Below are 18,736 nucleotides of genomic sequence, written 5' to 3'. Positions count from 1 at the left end.
CTTGGCCACCCAAAATGCTGGGATTATAGGCGTGAGCCACCACATTCGGGCTTTTTTTCTTTTTATGGGTTGGTCAGTTTTTATCAGAAGAATATTCTAGTCTCCTCTCTAAAAAATAGGTACCTAGATGCCAGTGTTCCTAAAGCTGAGTTAAGCAAAGAGCTAGGATCCCACACCTGTTCAGTAGATTTCTATATAATATCCACATTCAGTATGGAACTTTCACCCTCAGCTGTGCCTGATGCCTTCAACCCTGGAGTCCCCAAGATTCAGTCTCTTTAAAGAATGAATCTTTAAAGCAAAGGAGATACAGAGTGTTCAACCTACCTCTTGTACAGATTTTTAACCAGTGCTGTTTTCTGCCTGGTGCCTCTAGCTCCTGAGCTTTTTATTTTGGGAGGTCGGTGGTGGGGGGAATGGGGCATCCTTTGGTCAGAGCAAGCCTGGTTCTGGTCTTTTCCTGCAGATACATTTTGATTTTTCTTATTTCCCAAATCAGTTGTTCTCAGCCAGCAGCAATTTTACCCTCAGGAACATTTGGCAATAACTGGAGGTATTTGTGGTTGTCACAGCTAGGGAGGGGTGCTACTGGCATCTAGTGGGTAGAGACCAGGGATGCTGCTGTAGATGCCATCTAGAGTGAAACATTACATGGCCCCAAATATCAATAGTACCAAGGTTGAGAAACCTCGCCCTAAGTCATTTAGTCCAAACACTTCCAGCTTCTAGTTTTTAATGCTACCTCGTTTTTCACTTTTGTTCTCTTTGTGTATGTGACTTTTAAAATCACATTGCCTTTTTAAATTATCTGATGTCATTTAGGAGTTATTTCCAGAGGGAGTGATAGTAAACATAATTGTCTAATTGGCACATTTAACCAGAACTCACATGGTGGCATGTGAATTCATATTTGCAAAAGTATTTCAATTCCTGTCTCAAACACTGGCCTAGATAAATGTTCAGTGTTACGAAGAACATGTTAACCAAGGAGTGAAACAGAATGCATGCACAGTCCGCTAGAAATGGCTTTGTGTCTTATGTAACATTTCCTACAATTGTTCTGAAGGTAAGCAGTTAATTATTTCTAATAAAAAATGTAGAAATAAAAGCTGCAGGCAACAACAGTGGCACATTTGCAGTTAAAAATAATGTTTAATTTTCACAGGGGCAGACCAGAATTTCTGTGAAGGACCTTTGGCAATCCTCCTGCATCTCCATACATTATATTTTCTTAAAAAATGTAATTTAAATTAATTTGTTTGAGACAGAGTCTCACTCTGTCACCCACACTGGAGTGCAGTGGCACGATCTCAGCTCACTGTAGCCTCAACCTCCAGGGATCAAGTGATCCTCCCACCTCAGCCCCCCACCACCCCAAGTAGCTTGGGACTACAGGCACATACCACCACACCTGGCTAATTTTTGTATTTTTGTAGAGATGGGGTTTCATCATGCTGCCCAGGCCAGTCAGGAACCATACATTACGTTTAAACTTTCCATGCATGCCTAAGAGTCATTAGCATTTCCCACTGGTTGCTCTGGTCAGCGGAGTTGGCTTGAGCTGAGACTAGATAACATAGGACTTGCTGCATTTACACAAATCTTAAGACAGGAGCCCACCAGGTCATCAGTAAAGAGGTTTGTAAATAACTAAGTGTAAGAATACAGAATGGGAACTCTTTAGTTGGTACTTAGAGACTCCATTCCCTCCACACCATGAACCCATCATTCTCTGAAAGCTCCATGCGCCAACAGTGAGCAGGCATCGGGGATATTAAGTGTTTTGGTCTTTTATTCTAGCATCTCATTTAAAAGTGTAACACTTGCGTGAAGTCCTTGACAAATTAATAAACCCACTTATTTATTTAAATAAACTCAAAACTGTTTTTAAAAAGTCTAATTAGAAATTGCTCTGGACTAGAAAACAGCTTTAAAATGATGTCTTTTTTTTTTTTGAGACACAGTTTTGTTCTTGTTGCCCAGGCTGGAGTGCAATGGTATGATTTTAGCTCACTGCAACCTCCACCTCCCGGGTTCAAGCGATTCTCCTGCCTCAGCCTCCCAAGTAGCTGGGATTACAGGCATGCACCATCACACCCGGGTAACTTTGTATTTTTAGTAGAGACAGGGTTTCTCCATGTTGGTCAGGCTGGTCTCGAACTCCTGACCTCAGGTAATCTGCCTGCCTCCACCTCCCAAAGTACTGGGATTATAGGCGTGAGCCACCGTGCCCAGCTAAATGATGTAGTTTTATCATTGCTACTTTTCCAGTGGACTTGGGAAATTAATATATTCCCTATGAAGGAAAAGAAATCAAATTAAGTAAAAGAATCAATCACTGTGGTAACAAGAATGACTTTTGCAAACCTCTGCAAAATGAGCTCAGTGAGTTTTTGTGAAATCAAATGTATGAAATATCAGTTAAAATAAGCTTTGAGAAGCAGTTTTTAAGTTTATTCTCTAAGTTTTTTTCCTTATTTTAACTCAAACTTTTTCTTATTTTTGGTCAATAAGGGTTTTTATAGTTAAGCAAAATTATCCTTTTTAAAAGCTAAGTCTTTGGTTGAAAATCATACACATACTCTCCCAATATCTCTGGATGTGCCCTTTTCCATGAAAAATATCTATGGTTCTCAAAAACCTGTTTGCTGCAGGTCAAAAACATAATAATAATATCTATATTTTTAAAAACGATAAATTTACATATTCAATATTAAAGAATGGCTTCAATTGTGTAAATAATTCCATTTGCTATTATTTGAAGAGAGAAATATTTACATAGTCTAAAAGAGAAATGTATGCCTCCATTCATGATGGTGTTTACTATAGATAAAATCCTTCTGAAACTAAATTATTTCAGCAGTCCTTGACGTAAAAGTAAAGGCAAAAGCATACAATATCATTTCTTTCTGATGTCATTTCCCATTCTCATGAAGAAAGCAAGTAAACACAATTGCATTTCAAATAAAGTATCTTGGTTGGCTAAGGTTCAATCAGGTTTTAAACGATCAGGAACTTTCTTCCTTCTGAGAGATTAGAAGACCCACCTGTTTGCCCTGGAAGTGAAACACAGAGGTCCGTAACCCTAACCATACAGAAGGTAAGTCCCCCAGAGCTACACTAAGGTCATCACGTCCAGTCACTCTCATCTAAGACATTGGTAAATACATTTTAATCCATGGCATTGATGAACAAACTCATTGAACAAAGGTGATATTTCTATCCTGTCAAGTGCTAGTAGAGTAAATGAAAGACTAAAATAACAAATTGAAAATGCTCCTATCTTTGAAAAAAACCTTTTTATTGTTAAGAATATCAATCTCATTGTTAAAAAATTAGAAAATGCAAGTAAAAGAAGAAACCTGTAATCCCACCATCCAGAGGAAACATGGTTGATCTGCTTCTATAGTATATATTCTTCTGGACTACTGAATAATCATATGCACCTTGAAAAAAATTATCTAATATAGAAAGAAATCTTTTGAACAAATAGCATTATATCCAGTCCTTTTAAAATAATCTGGACTTTTAATTCCAGAGGTTCTGACATGATCTCTCTCGTTTGAAAAGCAAAGCCTGTCATCTGGTTCCTGCAGGTCAATAAAGGGTTTTTGCTGGAGTTTATCTTGGCAGGGGACCACGGGCTTTGGTGGCAATTCCTGACCTGGCAAGTTGGCAGCATCACATGACAACTTGCTCCAGCCTCTCCTTTGTAATGAATTTGGCTTTTACTGCTACACAAGACGCCCTTTGAGACAAAAACCTACAAATGTTATGCATTCCTAGACTTGGAGAGAAACTATAGCTACCAAGCCCATTCCTTGTCCTACATTCAAATGAAAATACTGTAATGTGACCTCCCATGGGTTTTCCTCTGACATAAACCTACAGAACTTCTGAAAAGATGACTAATAATTAATTATTTCCTTGCCCCCTCCCATCCCTTGTCAAATGACTCTGAAATCTAATTTATTTTCCTTCTGACAAACAGAAAAAGGAAGTTCAAGATCAGGAGTTCAAGACCAACTTGGACAACATAGTGAGACCCTGCCTCTATTTGTTTTTAATTTTTAAAAACAAGGTAATTAGGTTAAATGAGGTCTTTGGATGGGGCCCTAATCAAATCTGACTGATATCCTTGTAAGAAGAGGGAGAGGCACCAGGGGTGCACACCCAAAGAGAGATGACTGCATGAAGCAGCAGCAGGAAAGCAGCCACGTGCAAGCCAAGGAAAGAAACCTGAGGGGAATCTAACTCTGCTGGCACCTTAATCTTGGACAACCACCCTCCAGGACTGCAAGAAAATACATTTCTGGGCCCGGCGTGGTGGCTCACACCTGTAATCCCAGCACTTTGGGAGGCCAAGGCTGGTGGATCACTTGAGTCCAGGAGTTCAAGACCATCCTGGCCAACATGGTGAAACCCTGTCTCTACTAAAAATATAAAAATTAGCCAGGCGTGGTGGTACGCACCTGTAGTCCTAGCTACTTGGGAGGCTGAGGCAGGAGAATTGCTTAAACCTGGGAGGTGGAGGTTGCAGTGAGCCGAGATCATACCACTGAACTCCAGCCTGGTGACAGAGCAAGACTCCATTGAAAGAAAGGGAAGGGAGGGAAGGAAGGAAGGGAAAAAGAAAGAAAGAAAAAAAAAACCTTTCTATTGTTTAAGACACCCAATCTTTGGTACTTTGTTCTGGCAGCCTGAGCAGATTAATACACAAGGCAAAAAAAAAAAAAAAAAAAAAAAAAAAAAAAAAAAAAACACATAAAATGTTTCCCTGAAGAACTAACTAGACTTTCCCCTTGATAAGTCTCCTCAGTCCAGCAACCTTACAAGGTGTGTGTGTGTGCACACACACACACACACACACACACACACACACAAATGTATCTAAAGAAGTTCAGTAACTACCAAATGATTAAACTTAGAGCTTGACTATTTGCAATCAACGCTGTCTTCCAAAAGGTTACATCTTAAAGGCGCTTGTCTGGTAATGTGCATATTCTTCCTTCTGGCTCTCCAATCATGCTCTCTTGAGTCATTTCACAGCTCCCTAATTGGTTTTATACTTTTCAAGTGCCAGTTTTCTGGTAAAAGCTGTTTACAGCCTCACCACTTTTGGCAGAGGAGATGGAGGGAGGGAGGGGGACTGTTGACAGAAGCTGTTTCTAAGAAACTCATCTCTTGTTTCCCATTGATACGGTCTGTGATGGAAGAAGAGTCCTAAGGGACAAACTTAGGGAACAAAATATAAAATACCAAGCAGGGGAGTGAGTTCTTGCAGGGTGATATTCACGCATCATTCAACAGCCGTGGATGGAACTTCTACTCTTGCCAGGGCGGTAATACGACCTCCCAGTGATAAACCTATGGGATTTCTAAAAAGATTATTAATAATTTAGTAATTGTTTCTTTGTCCCCCTCCTACCCTTTGTCAAATGACTCCAAAATCTAGTTTCTTTTCCTTCTGATGAACAGAAAAAGGAAAGCTAATCTTGAAGCTCCCTGCGCCATCCTCAAGCCTGTTTACAGCTCATTCCTGTTTCCACAGTCCTAGGAACTGGCAGAAAGAGTGGGTGCAGGGGATGTAGCCATGAGGAGTTAGCCATGAATGAGTTAATAGTCTAGTTAAGTGTGATGTTTTACTTAATGAACCCTAATGCTGCTTTAAAACAAAACTGTATACATTAAAAAAAAAAACAACTCACATTCTGAAGGCACCCATAGAGATGTTTGGTGATTAGAATGAGGAAAGGAGGAGAGGGAATGGAATCTCGGGAGAGCTAAGAGGCAGGAGTGGAGGGGGGCAGTGGCTCCTTTAGAAGCAGAGTCAATGGCAGACAGGGAGGCAAGGGCTAAGGAAGAGGAAGGCGTGGCCGCCTCTCGGCTGTAACTGCAGGCCAGGTCTCAGCTCAGCACAAATGCTGGGCTCCTGGTATGTCTTCCTCTGGTAAAGACTTTTTCTGACAATGAGATGTGAGTTTTGACCATGTCTTCTTGGTTAATCAACATGTAGCTGTGATGTCGTTTCTGTGGCGGACACGCCTTGCTGGTATCAGGCTCCGCCAGCCCTCTAGGGAAGAGAGGAGACTTTTGGAGGGAGGCCTAAGCTCTCTATTTCTCGGGCAAAAAAGAGAAGCGCTCCTGCATACATCGCAAGCCCCAGATGAGCAATCACACTGAATACCACTCCCCTACCCATCACCTACCTCAGATCTTCCCCTATAGCCCCACATACACCCACACCATGGGGCAGAGAGCAGCTCCCCAAACAGTACCCTGGATCAATCAAGCCCAGAGCTGTTTCCTTGGGAAGTTTTCCAGATCTATACCTATAAAAGATAATCAGCCCATAGAAAACTAATGGTTTTACTGCTTCAGGAAACAGAGAAATGGAAAAATAGATAGGAAAAGTACTATACTAGACAGTAAAAGAAAAAAAAATGACCACGGGAATGAACTTCCTGTTAGAGGCCTGGCCCAGAGTCTTTGTAACTGTCGGTATCTGCTGCTGAGCCTTCCAATTAAAAAAACCTGGGAAAACTCCCAATTTAAATTCATCTCTTGGTCAACAGATGAATTTAACCTAGAATTGAAGGAAGACATTATTCAAATTCCCAAAAAACAATGGCTTCCAGGGACACTTTGGGGGGATTCTGTTACTCCCTAGTTTGAACCTTTGAATCTTACAGTCTAGGGGATATGATAGAACTGTCTTAGATTCAAATAAACCCTCATATTCTGTTTCTGCCCCTCAAAACAACAGCCAGGCCAGTCTCTTCTCACAGTTCTCACACTCATCTTGGTTGATCCTGGTGTGTTTGCTTTGATTTTCACATGTACCATCTCCTGCAGCTAAGCTTCTGTGTTAAACCCCTGTCATCGTCTCTTTCATGGGGGGCCGAGTTGAGCCACACCTCCTGAGACTCATGCTCTTGGACAGTCTTCTCCTCTTGAAGCTGGGCTGGCCCTGTGACTGTTTTGAGCAATGCATATAATGTGGTGAAAATGATTTCTGGGACTTCTGAGTCCAGGCACCAAGATTTGGAAGCTTCTACTCTTGTATTTTGGGGAAGCTGGCCACATTGTAAGAAGTCTGACTATCCGGAGACTGTCGTGATGATAGAAAGCCCAAGCTAGCCAGGTGGAGAGATCACTCAGAAAGAGAGAAGCCTGGCCAGCTGTTAACCGGATATGCCATCATGTAAGTAAAAAGGCCATCTTGGATGGTCCAGCCAGTAGATGCCATGTACAGCAGAGATGAGGCATTCCTGCCAAGTCCCGCCCAATTGCAGAATTGTGAGTAAATAAATAATTGCTATTGTTTGAAGCCACTATGTTTTGGGATGGGTTGTTACATAGCCATTGAAAACCAAAACGTCTCTCTCTACCAAGTCATTTTCATCACTTCCTTCAAGACAGAGGCCAAGTCACCTACGTTGGAAATGTACCTGACAAATTCAATACAGCTCATCTGATTTTCGAATTTGATAGAGTTTGGATTATGCAGTTCTATGCCTGCTTTTGGTCAGTTTCATACATTTACCTATCCCTAAAATTAATAATGACAATGGCTAATGCTGAGCATCAGGGATCAGGCACTATGGTTGGGAATAATATTATTCCTACTTTACAGATGAGGAAACTGAGGCACTGAGCAGTTAAGCAGCTTATCCAAAGGTGGTCTGTATAAGTACCCTTCCACATGTGCTTGTCCCTCTATTGCTTCAGTGATATGCACTCTGAACTTGAAGTGCTAAAAAGGAAGCTGATGTGGAGACAGCAGCATGGCATCTGCTTTGCAGGCAAGAAGATAAAGGAAGAAGGAAAGAGATTAAGAGATGCAGAAATTGTAGTCTGGCCAGGTGCAGTGGCTCACGTCTGTAATCTCAGCACTTTGGGAGCCCGAAGTGGGTGGATCACAAAGTCAGGAGTTAGAGACCAGCCTGACCAACATGGTGAAACCCTATCTCTACTAAAAATACACATATTAGCCGGGTGTGTTGGCATGCGCCTTTAATCCCAGCTACTCAGAAGGCCGAGTTAGGTATGGATCTGGGCTAGGTGCAATGCTGGGCTCCTGACATGGCTTCCTCTGGTAAAGACGTTTTGTGACAATGAGATGTGAGGTTGGACCATGTCCTCTTGGTTAATTAACATGTAGCTGTGATGCCTTTTCTGTGGCAGGCACTGCCCTCTAGGGAAGAGAGGTGACTTTCAGAGGCAGGCCTAAGCTCTCTATTTCTTGGGCAGGTGAATCGCTTGAATCCGGGAGGCAGAGGTTATAGTGAGCTGAGATTACGCCACTGCACTCCAGCCTGTGTGACAGAGCGAAACTCCATCAGAAAGAAAAGAAGAAAGAAAGAGAGAGAGAAAGAAGCAAAGGCAGGAAGGCAGGAAGGCAGAAAGGCAAGAAAGAAAGAAAGGAAAGAAAGAAGGAAAGAAAGAAAAATTGTAGTGCATCAGTGATGAGTACTGGAGCAGTAAGGTTATATAGGCTTGGGGGAATCGACTGGGCTGATTTTGTCATTTGTGGGTTTGGGATGAGATTTACATGAAGAGTGGCTCTACTTTGATGGTGATGCATGTGAGATGACCTGCTGCTTTTTATTTAGTTTTGTAACAAGTTTCATTTGTACTAACTTGGACGGGTTTCTCTCCATTGTCATGAAAAGATCACCTCGGAAAGATCCTATCTAGATGACCAGAGGAGATGGTCATAAAATAAGGCATTATAAAATACGTTTACTAGATATGCAGCTTTCTACTCAGTGAAACATAGATTTCCTGACAGATTTTATGTTAGGAGAGAAATGAAAGACTATGCCAGGAAACATGAGGTTCTTAGGAAGTAATTTGGTTATAAACATATTTCCTTAATAGGATACAATTTGATTGTAACTCTCATTACCTTTTAACAAGAACAGTAAGACACTGGTTGTTTAGTCAATGATTCGTGAAGCTTTCGCAAATGTTCACAGCCCATTGGGGTGCACAGAGCAGATGCCATTATCCATCCTCATTTTACTGATGGGACTGAACTAAAGGGCTTGGAGACTGCCGAGGTCACACGCGCAGTAAGTCAGAAGCCAGTGGATCTTTGAGTTCCTGGATCAGTGCTCTCTCTACCACTGAGCGTTATTCCATGCTGTCTTTTTCACTCATGTGGATGTCAAGGAGATTTCTTTCTGACCTACAGATCTTCAGGTTCCATTAAAGCCTCTCTCTAGGGCTAAGTGTTTTGAAGATAGATGTCGTTATTATATCATGGTCAGTTGGGGAGCTCTTTAAAATATAATGCTGACCATGAAAATATAATGCTCATCATAAAGTCATTTGATTGCAAATGTTTCCCTCTATGACCAAAAGTTTCAGTGCTCTGAGGGGCATTCTAACTTTGAAACATTTTATGGGACCCACTTCTACCAACTTTATGAAGATTACTGGAACCTCCATTCTTACAACAAAGGTGCCATATAATCAAACTTTTTGACCTTCCTAACTGTGGCATAGCATTCAAATGCGAAAACAGGGGAATCTTTATTCACTTCCTGCGGATATTATGAAACATTATTTTGTAAGCCACAGCTACCTTCTGCTCATAAAGTGGCAGTGTCAGTGTGTATTTTGTATACTGCCACCATCCCCGCCCCAAACCAAGAAGGCTGTTTAATTTTTGTATTATTTTGAAATGTTTCAACTTCATAAGCCTAATCCTGTGGTCTTTCATTAGTCCTACAAAGTTGGTTGCAGCCCCAAAAGAAAGAAGGCATCAGTTTAAGGGAAAAACTAGTATCATCCTTGCTTCCAAGTTAAACTATAAGCTAAATTCCTCCCATGGTTAGCCTGGCCTGTGCCCACGAAAGAGCAAGGATAGTGAGCCTGTGAAGCTACAAAATGCACCTGGCCGGGCGCTGTGGCTCACGCCCGTAATCCCAGCACTTTGGGAGGCTAAGGCAGGTGGATCACGAGGTCAGGAGATCGAGACCATCCTGGCCAACATGGTGAAACCCCGTCTCTACTAAAAATACAAAAAATTAGCTGTGCGTGGTGGCGCACGCCTGTAGTCCCGGCTACTCGAGAGGCTGAAGCAGAAGAATTGCTTGAACCAGGGAGGCAGAGATTGCAGTGAGTCGAGATCGCACCACTGCACTCCAGCCTGGATTACAGAGCGAGACTCCGTCTCAAAAAAAAAAAAAAAAAAAAAAGATGGAGCCATGCTAGATTTTGCTTATGGTCATAATCTTTGCAAAGGCGGTTCAACTCCATTTACGACTGTTTTTTGGTTTTTGGTTTTTGGTTTTTTTCCATAAAGGAAAGTATTACTCCTGGACCTAAGAGGCTAAAGGGACTGTACTAGGCAGTTGCTTCTTTTTTTTTTTTTTTTTTGAGACGGAGTTTCACTCTTGTTACCCAGGCTGGAGTGCAGTGGTGCAATCATGGTTCACTGCAACCTCCGCCTCCTGGGTTCAAGCAATTCTCCTGCCTCAGCCTCCCAAGTAGCTGGGATTACAGGCGCGCACCAGCATGCCCAGCTAATTTTTGTATTTTTAGTAGAGACGGGGTTTCACCATGTTGATCAGGATGGTCTTGATCTCTTGACCTCGTCAAGAGGCCGCCTCGGCCTCCCAAAGTGCTGGGATTATAGACGTGAGCCACCGCTCCCGGCCAGGCAGTTGTTTTTAACCTCTGCACGGTTGGCATTTGGGGCCAGATAACTGTGTTGCAGGGACTGTCCTGTGTGGTGTGTGGGATGTTAAGCATCTCTGGTCCTACCCACTAGATGCCAGTAGCACTCCCCACGCCTACCACATACACACACACACACACACACACACACACACACATACACACACGTATGAAAATGTCCCCTGGGGAGCAAATCACTCCAGGTTGAAATCTGCTGTGTTTGCTACATGGAGCAAAAGGCCTGCAGGGAACTTTCCTGTGCAATCTCCGTCTCTTGCAGGCCTTTCATGGAACTCTCTGCCAATGACCGATTCTTGGTTTACTTGCAGTAATTCTATTCATGTGGAGTTCCAAAATAAAATGTATTGAGCACTCACCTCATGACAGACTTTTTAGTGAGGGCTTTCCACACATTATTTCATTTAATCCTGACAAGATCCTGAGTACTATTGTGAATGATCCCCCATTTTACTTTTTATTTATTTATTTTTGAGACAGACTCTCACTCTGTTGCCCAGGCTGGAGTGCAATGGCACAATCTCAGCTCACTGCAGCCTCCGCTTCCTAGGTCCAAGTGATTCTCTTGCCTCAGCCTCCCGAGTAGCTGGGATTACAGGTGTGTGCCACCACGCCCGGCTAATTTTTGTATTTTTAGTGGAGATGGGGTTTCACCATATTGGCCAGGCTGGTCTTGAACTCCTGACCTCAAGTGATCCACCTGCCTCAGCCTCCCAAAATGCTGGGATTACAAGCGTGAGCCACCACGCTTGTCCAGCCTCCCATTTTAAAAGGTGGAAACTGGGGTTTGGCAAGGTGAGGTGACTTGCCCTTGATCACCTAGAGAGTTGTTGGCAGAGCTAAGAATGCAGATGTGGTGTCCAGAGCCATCCCTTTGACCACAGAACTCTACTGTCCCTTTTCTGCAGACAGTGAAATGGTTAAGTTAGGATCCACAACATGTGGCAAAACCAAAACAGACTTAGTAGGTTTAATGGTTTCTAAAAACTCTTTTTAAGTCTGTGTTAAGTCTGTCTCCTTTCATTGCAATGTTTTTATAAACAACAGGGGAGCAATAATCATTTGAGCAGTTAAATGGATTTAGGATGGGGAAATCTATATTTTTTTAGACTTGAAATTACATAGAATCATTTGCCATTCTCACTGGACTGTGGTCCTCTAGCCCCTGCAGCCACCCACCCCTCTTCTCTCCCACTGTTCCTCAAGCCCCATTACCTGCACTTACAGTTTTCTTTTAATTTTTCAAACAAGATTGCATTTTACATTTCAGATATTACTCCAAAGAACAATATTGAGGAATTTCACAGACAAAATACTAAGAAAGAAATCGAGTGAATCAAGCAGAGAAGAAAGAGAGTGGAAAAATATTTTCTAGACCCCTTGAAATAAAGTTTGAAAAACCACAGTGCTTTGCAAAATATCACATTCAATTGCTAGCTTAAAAAAAATATATCACTGGAAGTGCCATTGGGACAGCAGAGGGTGAGGAGGAAAATCTGGCTGGTCTTGTAAACCACACCCCAGGGTTTGGGCCAGGGTTGTTAGGCCCAGGCCTCTCTGTTATGGTAGGAAGGTATGAAGAGAATCTTTTCTTCTTCTTCTTTTAACCATTAATCTTTCTCAATGCAGCAGAAGACCATGGGGGGGCCTGCATCTGGGGGTCTGCTTTTCTTCCAAAGCTGAGCCAGGGTCAGTATCAAGGAGCTGACATTAAGATACTAATTGTGAAGCAAAGTAAAGAGCATTTTTAGGTAAGCCTACCTGCTCTGTGATTGCCTGTGATGGGGTTCAGGACACACTGGCTCCCAAATATGGCACCTTGGCATAGGACCCAATGTCCAATGCCATTGGGTCTCTCTCACCTTCTCCTCACCCTTCTTCCTTGAATGTTGATGAAGATATGAAATAAGGTTTGCCAAATTCCCTACTCTATTTATGACCTCCCTTGAAGCAGCTCATAAAACCTTCATTCTGGAGATGCCCTCCCCACCCCAGACAAAACAAGCATCCTTATTTCTGAAGACACAGGGACACAAAGAAGAATCTGATCAAATAGTCCTTACTAAGTTTTCCCCACTTTATTACCATTAGATCATGCCCTCTGTCCATTCAGACTTCTCCACGACCATCACTTCAATGACTTACACACAAAAAATACACAGGTTTAGCTCTTTGAGTCTTCATTTCTAAGGGCTATTGTGCCACAGAAAATTTTAATGCTTTTCTCTTGTTAATCTGTCTTTTGTTATAAATGCCTCAGCCATTAACCTAAGATGGAAAAGAAAAATATTTCTTTTTTCCTACTCCTAAGAGCCACCCAATGTGTTGCAGACCAGAGCCAAAGCAATCCTGTTATCTGGGGGTTCATCTGTGATCTTGATTAGAACTAACATAGGGAATAGATAGATGTGAACTGCTTACAGAATAAGGTTAGAATAGGAAATCACATTTAAAATTTGAAAGCAAGATGATAACAATGGCTCTAACCACAGTTCTCCCTATTCTTTTGCAAAACCAGGGTTCTAGTCCAGATCTTGTATTGCTTGAAGAAGGTCCTAGGTATTACCTCTCCTGAAATAAAGACATGGTCCCAAGGCTCCTCCATTCCACCTTTGTTCTCTTACCTCATAAAATAGAGAGCATGGAATGATTTGAGGAAAAGCATTTAAGAATTTTTTTTTTTTTTGAGACAAGGTCTTGCTCTGTTGCCCAGATTGGAGTGCAGTGGTGTGTTTTCAGCTCACGTCAGCCTGAAGCTCCTGGGCTCAAGCAGTCCTCCCACCTCCGCCTCTCGAGTAGCTGGGACTGCAGGCATGTACCACCATGCCTGGCCAATTTTTAAAATTTTTTGTAGAGACAAAGTCTCCCTATGTTTCCCAGGCTGGTTTCGAACTTCTAGGCTCAAGTAATCCTCCCACCTCAGCCTCCCGAAGTGCTAGGATTACAGGCATGAGTCACCGTGCCTGGCTGGGCATAAGAATGTCAATATGCTTAGGTTTAGATAGAGTTTAGTGTTTTTCAAACCACAGATTCCAATCCTTTAAAGATTAATAAAATCAGTTTGGTAGGTTGCAAACAGCACTTTCAAAACAAAACAAATAAACACACACACACACTAGAATCTGATGGTAGGTCTTGTCTTGTCTAAAGCTTCGTAGCGTGAGGCATATCCAGAAAAGGTCAACCCTGAGTCCTATCTGGAGGGGCATCCTCTCCAGGTCACCGTTTGTCACAGTCAGTTTTAGGGGCTTGAGGAAATTTAATTTCCATTTCAGAAACTCACTACTGTAGTTGTGATCAAAGCTTTTCCTACCAAAAGCTTATCCTAACAAAATCTGCTTGTAAACAATCACACTTAGACCGCAGCCTTCTTTCCCAACACAAGTGCAGATGAAATAAAGTTTAGAGTAGAGCAATTTTTTTCTAATGTGCATTCTCTGATAAAAGCCTGATACAGTCAAAAGACCGATTTAACTTGGTTTAACCTGTTATGTCCTAAACATATTTGACCTTGGAGCTCTTTATTAATGAACTTCTCTTAATTCCACTCCCCTACCCTGAGCCCTTAGTCTGGTATCTACTCCCTTTTGGGCTGACTGCAGGTGCCTGCCTCTTAGCTTTGTGACTATTGTCACACAACATACAGTCTTCACTCAGCAGCCCACAGTAGGTCGTCACTGATTTCTTGATGGAGTAGAAAGTAAGGTTTGCCAAATTATCTACTCTAAAATTGAGGACTTCAACCACTGGAGGCCCGATCACCGCTATCACTCTTTAGCTTTTATTTTAAGAGTTAAGTTTCCACTCTAAGTTGATTTCTACAACTGCTGTTTATGGAATTAAGTTGAATTGAATCTAGTGGTGGTCAGCTGCTCACTGTGGGTGAAGTCTGTTGGTTGCTTTTTACAGCATTTTATATTTCTTCTCCTCTTGCTTCCTGTGGGTGCTGTGCTGCGAAGCGTGACAGAGCACCTGCCTGTGTGTGCACAGCGCCGTGAATTCAACTTTTCAGCCGCTTGGTTTTTTTTTTCTTGTTTAAATAAGAGATAAGCCACGTTGGCCAAGCCATGTGGACTCTCCATGGAGTTCACTAACGAACCGAATTTATATGTCATTGTAAAATCGTCAACACTCCAGTCTGTTAGAAACAGGTGCCAAGAGAGGAAATGTTTAATATTTTCCATGTGGCACGGGCTCTGTCAGACGGTGTTTCCAACCAGAGTCTGTTTACACAGTTAAATCATGGGGTCAGATTCTTCCTTTTGCCTCAGGAGCCTGGTGGCTGGCTCGCAGCCAGCTTCTACACAATCCCCTCTCTGACCCTGCATCTTCAATGCCGCCATGCTGCTGAGCCAGCTGCTACTTCTGGGTGAACACCTAGTTCTAGCTCCTTCCAGAATAGGCTGGTTTGGCTACTTGGAAGCTACTTTTTCAATGAGGCCTTCTTTGTCATTTCAGAAATGAACCCTGCTCTCCAGCACCTGGGCTGGACAGGCTTCTCCAGGTTGCTAACTGCAGCGGCTGTTTTCTGTCCCCAGTACGAGCCAGGGTGACATACTTACCCAGAGCCACCCTCGGCAGGACACTCAGGGAGAAGTGCCCCCAGGGCTAAAGTAAGTGGTGCCATGGCCCAGACTTCCTCTCAGCCCATCCTGCTCTTTCTTTATCCCCTACTTCTCATCCTCTGTTTTAATTTCTACTTATTAATATTTTCTTCCCACATATTTAAACAGCTCCTACCAAGGAAATCATGCCATATTTGTTTCTTTTTTCACTGATGATTTCTAATCATCATGTTACCAAATTCTGCATATCCCTGCCAAGTAAGGCTTGGCTCTCTAAAGGTTTAGTTTGTTCATTCTACCAATAAGTATTGCCTCTAACTGCGTACTCAATAGTTCTAGATTCTAGGTACCAGACACAATCCTTACCCTTGTGCTTATGTGCTAATGAGGAAGAGGGATAATAAACAAGCAAACATGTAGAACGTTAGTGATAAATGCTCAGGAGAGAGAATAAGGCAGTGAAGGTGGGTTGGGGACAGGAGTGGGGCTGAGATTCTAGATGGGGCGGCCAGGGAAGGGGAAGAACTCTCTGACAAAATGGTATCTGCAAGACCCTTAAAGGATAGTAGGAGAGAGATATATAGGGGAAGCATGTTCCAGGTGATGGATTTCAGGACATATTTTCCCAAAGGCTGAACCTTGGAATTAAAGAAAACAGAAGCAGAAAGGTCACTCTCACCTTCCCCCTTCTCACCTGAAGCAGGTCAAATTAAACCTAGGAAGGATTTTTCTGACTTTCCCCTGAAGCAGGTCATAAGACCCTCATTCAAGAGGTACTCTTTCTATACCCAGAGGAAAGGCACATCCTTATCTCTGAAGACCCAGGGATACAGAGAAAACTTTGAGCAAAGAACCCGTGCTAAGTTTCCCCATTTATTCTTTTCCCTGTCCCAGGATGATATTATCTTGCTGTGTTCTGTGAATCAAACAGAGCATGATGCTCCAGGAACCAGGGCTACCTCCAGTAACCTTTCCAGCACTGAGAGGCCAAGTGGCCTAACTTTTCCATAGGAAATGGTACAGTTGACTTACAAAACAATCCTACTGGTGGTTCATTGGAATGACTCGAGGAAGGGTGGGCTGGGGACAGAATGGGAAGGAGGGGTCTCTGGAAATCTAATTTTATTGTTCCTTAATTCAGACCCTTCTGGTAACTACTGTTAGCCTAAGCTGGAGTTCTCAAAATTACCCCAATATGAAATTACCTTGGGTTCTGTTTAAAATGTAGATTTTTAGGACTCTAAAGCAAGTGTTTCTAATGCAAGTGGTCCTTCACATTTTCGGAAATTTAGGAAAGATATGACCTAAATTTTTTAACTTCACAGAAAAAGGTTCTTCATCATGCAGGGGCTGCTATCTCTGTAGAACAATCTGTTACCAGTCTCCTTTTGCCATTTAGAATAATATTTGTTCTTATATTTTTGGTGGTCTTATATATATATTATTTTATTTTACTTTAACTTCTGGCATATATGTGCAGAATGTGCAAATTTGTTACACAGATATACACATGCATGGTGGTTTGCTGCACCTATCAACCCCTCATCTAGGTTTTAAGCCCCACATGCATTAGGCATTTGTCCTAATGCTCTCCCTCATCTTGCTCCCCAACCGCCAACAGGCCCCAGTGTGTGTGGTTCCCCTCTCTGTGTCCATGTGTTCTCTTTGCTCAACTCCCACTTATGAGTGAACACATGGAATGTTTGGCTTTCTGCTCCTGTGTTAGTTTGCTGAGGATGATGGCTTCCAGCTTCATCCATGTCCCTGCAAAGGACATGATCTTATTCTTTTTTATGGCTGCTTAGTATTCCATGTTGTATATGTGCCATATTTTCTTTATCCAGTCTATTATTGATGGGCATTTGTGTTGGTTCCATTTCTTTGCTATTATAAATAGTGCTGCAGTAAACATGCATGTGCATGTGTCTTTATAGTAGAATGATTATATTCCTTTGGATATATACCCAGTAATAGGATTGCTGGGTCAAATGGTATTTCTGGTTCTAAATCCTTGAGGAATCGCCAACTGTCTTCCACAATGGTTGAATTAATTTACATTCCCACAAACAGTGTACAAGTGTTCCTATTTCTTCACAGCCTTGCCAGCATCTGTTGTTCCCTGACTTTTTAATAATCACCATTCTGACTGGCGTGAGATGGTACCTCATTTAGTTTTGATTTGCATTTCTCTAATGACCAGTGATGATGGCTTTTTTTCATGTTTCTTGGCCACACAAGTGTCTTCTTCTGAGAAGTGTCTGCTCATATCCTTTGCCCACTTTTTGATGGGGTTGTCTTTTTTCTTGTAAATTTGTTAAGTTCTTGTAGATTATGGATATTAGACCTTTGTCAGATGAGTAGATTGCAAAAATTTTCTCCCATTCTGTAAGTTGCCTGTTCACTCTGTTTGCAGATGACATGATTCCATATTTAGAAAACCCCATTGTCTCAGCCCAAATACTCCTTAAGCTGATAAGCAACTTCAGCAAAGTTGGAGGATACCAAATCAGTGTGCAAAAATCACAAGCATTCCTATACACAAACAAGAGACAAGCAGAGAGCCAAATCATGAATGAACTACCATTTGCAATTGCTACAAAGAGAATAAAATACCTAGGAATACAGTTTACAATGGACGTGAAGGACCTCTTCGAGGAGAACTACAAACCACTGCTCAAGGAAATAAGAGAGGACACAGATGGAAAAACATTCCATACTCATGGATAGGAAGAATCTATCATGAAAATGGCCATGGTGCCCAAAGTAATTTATAGATTCAATGCTATTCCCATCAAACTAATATTGACTTTCTTCACAGAATTAGAAAAAACTACTTTAAATTTCATAGGGAACCAAAAAACACTCCATATAGCCAAGACAGTCCTGAGCCAAAAAAACAAAGCTAGAAGCATCACGCTACCTGACTTCAAACTATACTACAAGGGTATAGTACCAAAGCGTGGTACTGGTACCGAAACAGACATATATACCAATGGAACAGAATAGAGACCTCAGAAATAACACCACACATCTACTACCATCTGATCTTCGACAAACCTGACATATATATACACACACACACACACACACACAATTAGAGACTATAGCCATTAATAGTGGTGCTATTATATATGTATTTATATAGGTATTATTTATATATAGTCATTAATAGTGGTATTATTTTATATATATAGTCTCTAAGAAATTTTATTAGTAAAGTCTGCTAAACTTCATTTAAGATGACTGGGCATGATGGCTCACACCTGTAATCCCAGCACTTTGGGAGGCCAAAGCAGTGGATCACAAGGTCAGGAGTTCAAGACCAGCCTGGCCAAGACAGTGAAACCCCATCTCTATTGAAAATACAAAAATTAGCCAGGCACAGTGGCAGGCACGTGTAATCCCAGCTACTCAGGAGGCTGAGGCAGGAGAATCACTTGAACCTGGAGGGCAGAGGTTGCAGT

General features: G+C 42.1%; 1 long non-coding RNA gene across 1 annotated transcript in view; it reads right to left on the bottom strand.

Moving 5' to 3' along the window:
• The window catches only part of LOC135268343 (uncharacterized), an 83,167-nt gene that overhangs the window by 14,123 nt on the left and 50,308 nt on the right, over positions 1–18,736 (bottom strand). The gene's annotated exons all lie outside the window — the stretch shown is intronic.

This window comes from Aotus nancymaae, unplaced genomic scaffold, assembly GCF_030222135.1.
Source record: "Aotus nancymaae isolate 86718 unplaced genomic scaffold, 86718_ANA_hifiasm-v0.15.2.pri h1tg000040l, whole genome shotgun sequence".
NCBI lineage: Eukaryota > Metazoa > Chordata > Mammalia > Primates > Aotidae > Aotus > Aotus nancymaae.
Note: the sequence above shows the minus strand (reverse complement) of the source record. Positions and strands in the feature narration are given on the sequence as shown.